The sequence below is a fragment of the Acromyrmex echinatior genome, chromosome 9 (assembly GCF_024713525.1).
Source record: "Acromyrmex echinatior isolate Ae372 chromosome 9, ASM2471352v2, whole genome shotgun sequence".
Lineage (NCBI taxonomy): Eukaryota > Metazoa > Arthropoda > Insecta > Hymenoptera > Formicidae > Acromyrmex > Acromyrmex echinatior.
Genome location: NC_141860.1, coordinates 2681796 through 2693658, shown reverse-complemented (window position 1 = coordinate 2693658; position 11863 = coordinate 2681796).

Below are 11863 nucleotides of genomic sequence, written 5' to 3'. Positions count from 1 at the left end.
AAAGAGAGACGTGAAATTCAAATACGTATAATTTTGATTGCGCAATACGCACAACATAGCACAACAGAAAAAATGGTTTTATTGAAGTACCGATCTAAAAATTTAGCTAAATACAGATCTGAAAATAATTTCGTTGCTAAGGTATCAAACATTTTTTGCAGCGTTGTGCCTTCATGTTTGAGTTTCCTACATAATTATTTTGATAATCTAACAAAAGTATTGTATTTTTTCAGATCTATAGGAATCGATTATGTCTTGAAACAAAATGCAAATTTTAAAAGTGAGCAAATTTACAGTAAGCCTGTTCTTTTTAGTTAAACTTCTTAGTTCATCTTTTTTTTCTTTCTTCTCAACATGGAAGAACTTTAGTTAAAAAGAACAAACCTTAAGTGTTGAGTTGACCAATGAATTTACAAATATTCTAATAAGTTTGCTCCCCTTTTTGTAATTTTAATCTTGTTTCAAACTATACAACTAACTCTATACACACAGCTAAATTTTTAAATAATACATCAGCAGAATCGTTCTTTTCATAACATCATATTAGACATAAACGTGACTCACGAATAACGTAGGAAAACGACAACTTCAATTAGATTTCTAATCAACACTGCACGGAATGAAGCCAGATGAGATTTAGAGAGATTTAATTAATAATAATGCTTTTTGATACGAGATGACATGCGACGATCTCATGTTCATTTAACTGATTTTAACACATGCAAGTACTTTTAATTACGTACACGATTTTCATGAAGAGTGAAATGCAGCTAGTTTTCAAACCGATTCTCGATTACGACATATAAAATAACAGGGCTATTATTCAACAACGAAAAGTTACATCGATCACGTGACTGACCGTGCGACATTTTCAAATGTTACGTTACAGTGTCAGTTCAAATTTCGGTCGTGGAAATCTCGCATTCCGTAATTATGTGAATACACAAATTGACATAAGGCAATTTTTTCGTACCTGTACCAGTGAATGACAATTTTTTGAAATTAGATATTTTTTGTGCGTCTGATAATACGATTTTTACTAATGTATGTAGATTGATTTAATTTAATCTTGATGTACTCTTCATTTTTTTCTACTTCAAAGAATTAAAAACGGATAGATAAAAAAAAAGATGTATAATATTATTTACATCATGTTATAATCGATCACTGAGCAGTTAAATAACAATCATTTGAAAAGCAATTTTTTATTATAATATGTAGTAAATTAAAATATACATTATTCAATAAAATTAAAAGATCATCTGTTTCACTCTACAAAAATGGGCAAATTTCAAGAATAACTTCATAAAAAAATCATCGTATTGAGATGTTTGAAAAACCATTTTACAGCTTGAAATCTCTACTTTTCAAATCGATATTTAAAAAATCGGTCTTACTGATATTTTGTTAAGTTACACAAATATAAATGAAGTCGCATCGAATCTCAAAATTTTTTATGAAATTTGCAAAGTTCCACAGGGCAAATTAAAAATTGTACACAAATGTGATTTACATTATTTGAAAAAGTGAATCTTTACTTTACGTTACCTTTAATTTGCCTTTTTATGACGCTTTATACGATTTTTTTTCTCCAAGTTATTCAATGTTAAAGTAAAAACAACGTTTTTCATTCGATGTTGTGTAACTTAATGAAAAAAAATCGTACAAAGCTTCATAAAAAAGAAAATTAAAACTAAAGATTTACTTTCGAAAGCTGTAAACTGCATTTGTGCGTAATTTTTAATTCGCGTTGTAAAATTTCGCAAATTTCGTCAAAAATTTTGGGATTTGAAGCATCTTTATTTATATTTGTATAACTTCATAAAATATCATAAGAACATTTTCTATCGATCTAAACAGTAAAGATTTCAAGCTGTAAAATGCTTTTTTTAAACATCTCAATGAGATAATTTTTTACGAAGTTATTTTATCTTAAAATTTACCTGCTGCTTCTCAACAAAATTAAAGTTATTTAAAATCAGCATTAGTTAGAAAGGATCAAATTCAAATTTCACATATCTCGGTGAAAAATGGTCGCGAAACAATGTTCGAAAAAACATTTAAGGCCATAATAAATTTCCTTAATTGCAAGTTAAGCTTGGCATTTTCTCTTTAAAATGATTTTTAATCATTACGCTACAATTCATCATTAGCTTTAATTTTCTTTTTTATGAAACTTTATATGATTTTTTTTCATCGAATTATTCAACATCGAATCAAAAATCATTTTTGCTTCAATATTGAATAACTCGGAGAAAAAAAGTCATATAAAGCTTCATAAAAAAGAAAATTAAAGCTAATGATGAATGTACAAAATGTCATAAAAAAGCAAATTAAAGATAAAGATTCACTCTTTCGAACGATATAAACCGTATTTGTATACAATTTTTAATTTACTCCGTGGAACTCGCAAATTTCGTAAAATTTTGAGATCTAATGCGTCTTCATTTATGTTTGTGTAACTTCACAAAATGTCAATAAGACCGATTTTTTAAGTACCAATCTGAAAAGTAGAAATTTCAAGCTGTAAAATGCTTTTTAAGAAGTATTCTATCTTGAAATTTTGCCTATTTTTGAAGCGAGAATATTCTTAAATAACATCTTCGTAAACCAATGGATAGAGCGAGGCGGACCCAATTTATAACCGCCACGATTTCCTGATCTCAATCCATTAGATTTTCATTGAAGCCATTTAAAATCTATTGTGTAATCACACACAACGCGCCAGTAAACAATATGGATCTGCGAGAAAAGACACGAAATGGATTTGAAATTATTCGAAGAATACCTAATATTTTTAAACGAAACTTAATGTTAAAGCGTGCAGTAGCGTATGTTGATGTACGAGGCGAATACATTTTTGTAATCATCCATAACTTGAAAACCAAGATATACAGGACATATTCATATGATGTTTTTTACTTATTTTAGTGTATAGAGATATTACCTCTTGAAATATTAACATACATTTATAAAACATTCTGTACATTACTGATTACGTATTGTATTCTAGATTTTACGATCAAGAATGGGTGCTTTCCATGTAGTGACACAAATCGATACAAGCATTATTCTATCTTTTTTGATATTCAGTCAAAACACTTGTGTCGACTACTTCTGTCATTAATCGGAAAGCACCTATTATATGTATAAGGCCCAGAAGACAAAATTGTTTAGTGGATACAATTCTTTATTATCCAAGATTTGTTTGATAGATTTAGCAAAGAACTAGAGGCACTAATCATATTAAAGAATCACTAAAGCATTCACTGAGCGGCTTTTTTGCTTCTGAACGCAACCAATGAATGCATCCAATAACATGAGCGTGCAATAACAGTTTATTCGAGACTTCACAATCTCGGTAACATATATACATGATTATTTTCACATTTTCCTTTTTTATTCCAATTTTTCAATACACAGTGGTTGCATTCAATTGGTTGGTATTCATGTAACATTGTCACGACAGTCGGCTAATCTTACTGGTATACTTTCAAATGGCGAGCAATTAAACACAGTGATCGAGGTCGATAGGTAATTACGTCTGATAACATTAATGTCGTAACGTGACATACTGTCCTCTAAGTACCGTCCTCTAAGAGTATGTGTGTAGAAGTGTCGTCGTAAAACACCGAATTGCCAATAGCATCGCAATTATAGCGATATTTACAGCGCTCGATTGGCAACGTGTGACCTTAACCTCTCTCAAACTTTACCGCGTCGCGTTTCGCACTCGACGCGCTATAAAACAACTACAACAACACAAAAATAAACAGGAGTGCTGAATATCGTCTGTCATTCAATTATTAGTCACTTGTCCTAGTGCGATTGTACATTCAAGCCTCCTCACGCGCGTGTTTATCATTTTACAGTCATCAAAAAGATGAATCTCACGGACATTATATATCGAAAATGTCGAATATCGTAGACACATTATCGTATCGTGTATTCCATATCGAACTAATAATTGCGACAGTTAATTATTTGCTTGCTTGAACGTGTCATGTAATTGCGAAACATGTATACGCGATCGCCTGGGTAGCAAGCTACCCTCATTTGTCGTCGTTTTGACGTTAAACTGACGTTTATGATAATATTTTGATGTCAAAATAACGCCAATGGTTAATGTTGTCAGTCAATAATGCTGCAAATGCTTTAAAACATTCTCTGATTGATCGATTCGCAAAATCCTTTGTTTTTTTATTGATTAATCAAATGCTTTAAAGCATGTGTAATGAAACTTTAATCGCATTCAATAAACATCTACTTACTATTTGGACAGGACTACGCATTTGAATCTCACGTGGACATCTTTCTTTTGTTATCTCTGAAAATGAATAATTCAGCAAAAAAAGTAGCTTTGCAATTGTTGTAAGATTCTTTATAATAGTTGATTCTTGCCTTTAATTCTTCGCATAAATCACGCAATATCATATTGAAAAATCTTACAATTGTAAAGCTACTTTTTTTACTGAACGCGCGCGCAGTAAAATTGATACATAAATAAATATATACGCAGAAAGTGTCAAATTGCACTGTATCATAGCAAGAATTGATTTACTTGTCGAATCGTCTGATTGCAAAGAGTAAAATATCGAAGTATAGCGAAATGTAGTAAATATCGAAAGTATAGTAAAATATCGAAGTATAGTAAATAGTGAAGTAGCTCACGAAGATGCTCAGCGATTATCATTATCAATGTCGCTACGTTCACGTCGCTCGTCAGTGACACGACGCGACGCGATGTTCACTTCTTTCCGTACCATGTTACGACAGTCGTCTATCGTTAACAATAATTGCGATTGTCGGAATTGCAAGCGCGTTTCGGGAGTATTGAATTAGGTATATGTATCGTCCGATTATAATAAGCTCATTATTTGTGCGGTGTCGTTTAAGCGCCAAGAGTGTTAATGCGTATTCGAAATTTCACAATGATGTTTTTATCTCGCTTGTAACCGTGGAATGTGAATCCGGTATATATAAATATACATCGGGAGTGTCGAAATAATATGCGTACGATTGTAATAGTTTCATTATTCGTATAATAGTGCGAATCACATGGTCGTTATATTGCGAATCGTTATATCAAACGTACGAATTGCCGATCGACCGTTGCCTGTACTTTTTGTGAAATTGCAATTAATGGACGCTTCGCATAATGCATCGCGACGATTCACGGATGCAATTTCAAAGGCGGGAGATACTTTGGATGCGGCAACTGCTCTTAGTAAGACAATTTATAAAATTCGTACGACTAAGAGTGTCTTTCATTTAATGACACAAATGTTCTATTTATTTTTCTATTTATTTTGCACTCCATGAAAATAAAAAGACAGAACGATACTCTAAGACTACAGTCCACTTCAATATTGTTATAATATTGCTGGAATGATTTTTATTGTATAAGTTGATACTATGCTTTAGATACAGATCTGAAAATAGTTTTCTTGGATCATCAAAATAATTGTATAAGTTGTTGAAATATAGTAAGCAATACTGCGAAAAGATTTGTGACAATCTAGTACCAACTTGAACATTCTACATGATTATTTTCATGGTCTAACAGAATTATTATGAAATCTATGTGTAACATCTATGTATACATTTTTAGATATTTTAGAAAATTTTTTTTTCATGTAATACTATAATTGGACTGCACCTTATTTTTCTATTTTGATTCAAAATCGAATTAAAAAATTACAAATACAATTTAGTTCTTTCGATTTTATATAATTGAATATCTTGTGTGTGTGTATATATATATATATATACAAAGAGGTTTACAAATATATAAAATGAGATTCGAAAGAATCTATCAGTGAAAAATATGAAAAAGTCCATCAGAGCCTACATCGGCTGTTTAGATGCACCAAAAACTCTTTATTTTCGTGTGAATATATAACAAAATAAACGAATAAAATAAACGTTTCAACCATTCAATTTAAGTCCTTATCAATATAAAATATAAATCGAAATTACATAAGTAACGCAAATTCCAAGATGGTGATTCTCGACAATTTAGCTCGTTCTTCTTTATCCAAATTAACTATATAATGAATAGCCAAATGATTATCAAATATTAACTTATACAATAATAATATAAAAAAAAACTTACATAAAGTAAAACTGGAATCATATATATTGCGTTAATAAGTAGAATCATATCGCTCATCAGATTGTTAGATTTGCTATATAGTCATTTAAAAGAAAAACGAAAAATTAGAGAATTATTAAAATCATTTATCTGAATTTTAATTTCATTAATTTTTACATGTAAGCGTTTCTCGTGACTCGACGTAAAGGTCTTGTAGTGTCGACAGTCAGAAATGAAATGAGAGTCAAAATAATATAGTCATGTAGTTATTATAAAAATAAAAATAAGAATAAAGGGAGGAAAATAACGTTACAATTCCGTAAACAAATTCATATATAATGGGTCTAAAGAATACGTATCATTCTGTAAATTCAAACTCTGTTTCTGTTGCTTTATATGGATCATTTCTGAAATCAGTCTTTTATTAAGCACTCTTTTCTCGTCTAATATTCTTGACATTTTCCCAATCAAAATCATGTTGATGACTAATTCTGTGTTCTGTTATTACGGAATGCTGTGTAGTGTTCCAATTTATGTGATTTATGTACATTTATGCGTGTCTTCAAACATCTACCTGTTTGGCCCACATATGATGCTTCACAATCTTGACAATCAATTTTATATACAATGTCTATGTGAGATAACCTGGGGCGAACGTCTTTATAAGTCTCTGATGAATCTTCTAAGATTATTATTGCGTGATTTATGAAACTTCGATTTATATTTTATATTGATAAGGACTCGAATTGAATGGTTGAAACGTTTATTTTATTTGTTTTGTTACATTTACACGAAAATAAAGAATTTTCGGTGCATCCAAACAGCCGATGTAGACTCTAATGAGCTTTTTGATATTTTTCACTGATAGAGTTTTACAAAATCATGCGAAATATTGATATAATTTCAATTTATTTATTAACCGCTATATTTCATTATTTACTAATTAAAAAAATGTTAATTATAATATAAATATCTTACAGTCTGTATCTAGGCCAGTTAACGGTAGCAACGATTGAGGGATGAGTGAATCATTTTATATTTTACTTGTGCATCTATTTCAGACAACAGAAAATTACGAAGTTGGTCACGAGCGGTTATAGTGTACAAAAATTATCCTTGATATGGATTACCTTTAAATTATCTCAGATTGCTTAAGATTACCCAATACTACTTCAAATTATTCCAGATTATCAAATATTATCTCATATTATCTACCCAAGATTACTTTAGAGTATTTAAAATTACGTTATATTTTCTGAGATTATCCGAGATTTTTCCAAATTTACTTTGCTCATTTAAGATTACCTTATTAAGTACATAAAGTACATATATTATTTCTTTAGATCACTTTAGAATATCTTTATAAACCATTGATAAATATCTGCGAAAACATCGATTTTAGATTTTCATTGCTTAAGAAAAAAGAAACAATTTTACAAAACAAATATTTGTTGCATATAGCATCGCAAAAATATAAAAATTTCACAAACAGAATATATATTATATGTATAGATAATAACAAGTTCGACTACTCGTAACGTTTAAGATTTTTTAATACTAACAAAACAATAATTAATACATATAAATATTAATAGACAATAATAGATATTTTATAAAATAAAAAATATTAAAGAAAAAACTAATAGTAACAGACTCTTTATTAAACGATATCACAACTTAGTGTTAAATTAAAAATTTTGCGACTAATCAAAAGTATACATTAAGTATATAAATAAAAAGTACCTGAAAACACTAAAGATTATTTTGATTTAGCAAAAATTAGCTTGGATTACTCAAAATTTCATTTGGATTGTTGTTGAATCCACCTAAAATTTATCTAATCCTTATATAAAAATTACCTCAGTGACCAACCCCCCGGAAAATTATTTCACGACGGTTATTTTTTAATTACTAACAAGTTAAGTAATGCCGATATGAGTCAACACAGGATATAAAATCGAGTGTAAATTATAAAACAATTTAAAGCAAGTAAATACACGTATACATTCTAATTCCTGGTTTGGGTCCTCATCAATTAATAACGTAAAACCAAATTATTCGGAATAAACCGCACTAAAGAGAGAAAGCTCTAATTCTAATACATGAGTTAATGATCAAAACTATTAGATATTCAATACTTGTCGAAACTTGGTCATCAAATTGTCTGATTTGATGAGTCAAGCAAATTGTGCAAACTATGAGTAACCATATTATTATTAAATTGTCCAATCTACTTTATCTATCTTTGTCTTCTATTTTTGTCCAATCCAAGTATTTACCTACGCGGAATTTGTCGGTGCAAGAGACACATACGCACACCGAAATGTACACATACATAGGATAAAGTCCTATTATGGGAGGTTCTTAATATGAGATAGCGGGGTTTCTGCTAAATAATAAGCGCATGTTTGATTCTATCATGAACTTTTTACTCTTAGTGTGAAATCTGTTTAGTAGAAAATTCATGGTTAGATCATGTGTGTAGTCGTTGCAAAAAAAGATTTGTGAAATTGAATGTTGTCAAATTTTATTGAGATTAGTCTTTATAAATCTTGTTTTATTATATAAAAATAAATATTGGATAATAAAGTTTGCATGCAGTGATAGAGTAAGATATTTATCTTTACGGAAAACACGATATAATGATTTGTTTAACTGTAAAGAGAGAGATTAGATTTGATGAGACGCAAAATGAGACGCAAAATGTGGAAGTCGTAATATGAGATTCTCAGAGTATTCCTAACTAATATGGGAGCATCTAAATAAGTCAACATCACCATTAAAAGAAATGTTAGAAATGATGATTCTACTGTTAAGATTATTCACACACACATGAAAAATCATAGAGGAAAACCCCCTATTCTGAAATAGGCGCCTAATATGAGATAGTGCCGTTTTCTGCTAAACTAATAGATGCTATCTATTGGTTCCACTATGAATTTACTGCTCTTGGATTGAAAACTGTTCAGTAGAAAATTCATTATTAAATCATGCGTGTAGTAATCGTAAAAAAAGATTTTAGAATTTGGATATCTTTAAGTTTTTGAGATTAGCCTTTAAACATTGTTTATTATTTAATAAATAAATATTTGGCAATAAATATTCATTCTTCATGTAGTGATAGAGTAAGGTCGTAATAATAGAAAAATATGGGATATGTTGAATTGCTTAATTACAAAAGTTAGATTTGATGATCACAAAACCGTAAAGCGTGGAAATCGTAATATGAGATACCCAGGGTATTTCTAATATGAAATAATCCATGCTTCCATGTCATAGTGAAAATCATTGCTAAAGTATAAATGTTATTGTACAATAATAAAAAGGATAACCAGAATGAACGTCGAGTGCTTATTTCTGCGATGCTTGATTTCAACTACTTGAAGACGAATTCTGGATATAATTCTGGATGTATCTCATACTCATTTTTCGCGCACCCTGCTGTGTTTGATTGTATTTAAGAAACATTAAATAAAGTTTTTTAATTGCAATATAATTGATATACTTTTCGTTTTATTATCGATTTCTCGAGGCATCTCATATTAGGAACACAATTTTTTGACTGCGATTTGCTCACTTTTTACAGTTCTGTAATTAAAAAAAATGAAATTTAAATTAAATTTTATATAACATTATCTTAAAGCTTATTAAATTCCCTTCAAAATGACCTTATTTTTTTTAAATTCTGTCCATAGACTTTTAACATTTATCCAAAATGAACTCGGTATCTCTATAATAGAGGCCTTCCCTCTAATTATTATATATAACATTTAAATTGTTTCTACTTGCATGTATAATACAATAAAAGCGTGTATAAAAAGCTTATCTTTATTTTTTTCCTTAGTTTCCTGTTATGAGATACAACCTCATACAAGAAAATCCTTGTATTAGGAACCCTTTTTTTGAATGATCAAAATCGGCATTTTTTACAAAATTTCACATGCAACGAAGTATAGCTATTATCGACTGCTAACTTTTGGCGATAAAACTTAAATATATTTTCCAAATTAAATTTGACACGATGATAGAAAAGGTTACAAATTAAATAAATTACGAGCCTTTAAAAAAAGGTATCTCATAATAGGCGACTTGACGCACATACACATATTTACAAACGGCATTCACATATATGAACCGTCTGTTGCGAAAAGCGAAGCTCTTTAAACTCATAAATTTCTTATGATTGTTTCGAGTTTTTCTGTATATTAGTCGCTTATTTAAAAGAGCGTAAAATTTAATATAATGTATCTTTAATGTGTACACCAATTAATTTGTAATTGATGATTCATCATTTAAACTGTTCAATGACGTAACAGTAATATTTAAATTTTGTGTAACAGCGACGGACAATAAATATATACGCAAAATAATATTTTGGATAAAAAGAAATTTCTAGAAAGATATGTGCGACCGGTTGTGATGCAAAAAAGTTGAGGAGTCATCTCGCAGACACGAAACATGCAACACGCACTCTGAACTACTAACTAATAAACGGTACAATTGTTAATACTTAAAGACACGTCGATAATTATTTGATCAATTATTCGATCAACCCTCCAAAGTGTATTTACTTGCTTAATAAATGGTGTTGTAATTTACACTCGAACATCCCGTATTGATTCATACCGGCATGACTTGTTAGATTTATTAGATCACTTGAGCCTATTTCATTTATTAATTTGGTTTTTAATATAATTAGTTCTTTAAAAATTTCTAGCACAATATTTGTATAAGTAAAAATATCGCTTCAAACAAAAACTATATATAAAGCGTCCTAAATCTTGACGAAAATAAAAATTAAGGTCAATATTCACGTAAGAAATGTCACATATAATAAAATTATACGTAAAACTCGTTAGATTTTTGAGAAAATCATGTATTAAAAACATCTATGTAAAATAATATATGATATTTAACAAGAACGTAAATTTGCATAATTAATGTAAGATCCATGAAAATATTTGTTCAAAATTTAAACGAAAATTTTATCCTTATTCGTCGTTAAGCATTACAAATTTTCACTGAGTTAAAAATGAAACGCGCGATACTAAGATACATGCAATGATGATCGTTTGATAAATTAATATCAACTTATCGCAAATCGATAAACTGTTCGTGCATGTTTTCTGTGTCGCATATTCAGTGTCTTAGCAAAATGTTTTAGGAAATGTAGTAATTCTTCGCGTAACCGGGCGTTTTACATCGAAACTGTTGGTTTTGCCAGGAGGCAGCCACCGTTTCCGATGGCTGAGCCTTGCCAAAGCTCAGCAGTCAACTACGATGATATATAGATATATGCATACGAGATGATATCGCGAGCAGGATATTTTGAAGTTTTATTTGATTCCAGGCAACGCGGAAACACGAATACGTCACTCGAAAATGTAACGAAGACATTCACTTTTGAATTCTGTATACATTGTAACAGTTAGTAATTGTTTAATCGTTTAGAAATAAATCATAATCGCTGAACAGATAGATTTAACATTTTACTGCTTTTTATTGACACTTGTAAATATTAATATCAAAACTAAATATTAACATTAATATTAATATTTACTTTATTTATCCACGTTTTTCTAAAGAATGTGCCACAAAATTGCTTTTATTTAAAAATAATAATTAATATCTTCTAGTAAGATCAAAATTTATTTTCTTGTGAAGAAAACTTTTAAATCAATTATAAATTCATCGAAGAATATATGTTTTTTTTACTTTATATTTATACACATTCTCCAATATATCCTGTGCTTATTCATATTTATTTGA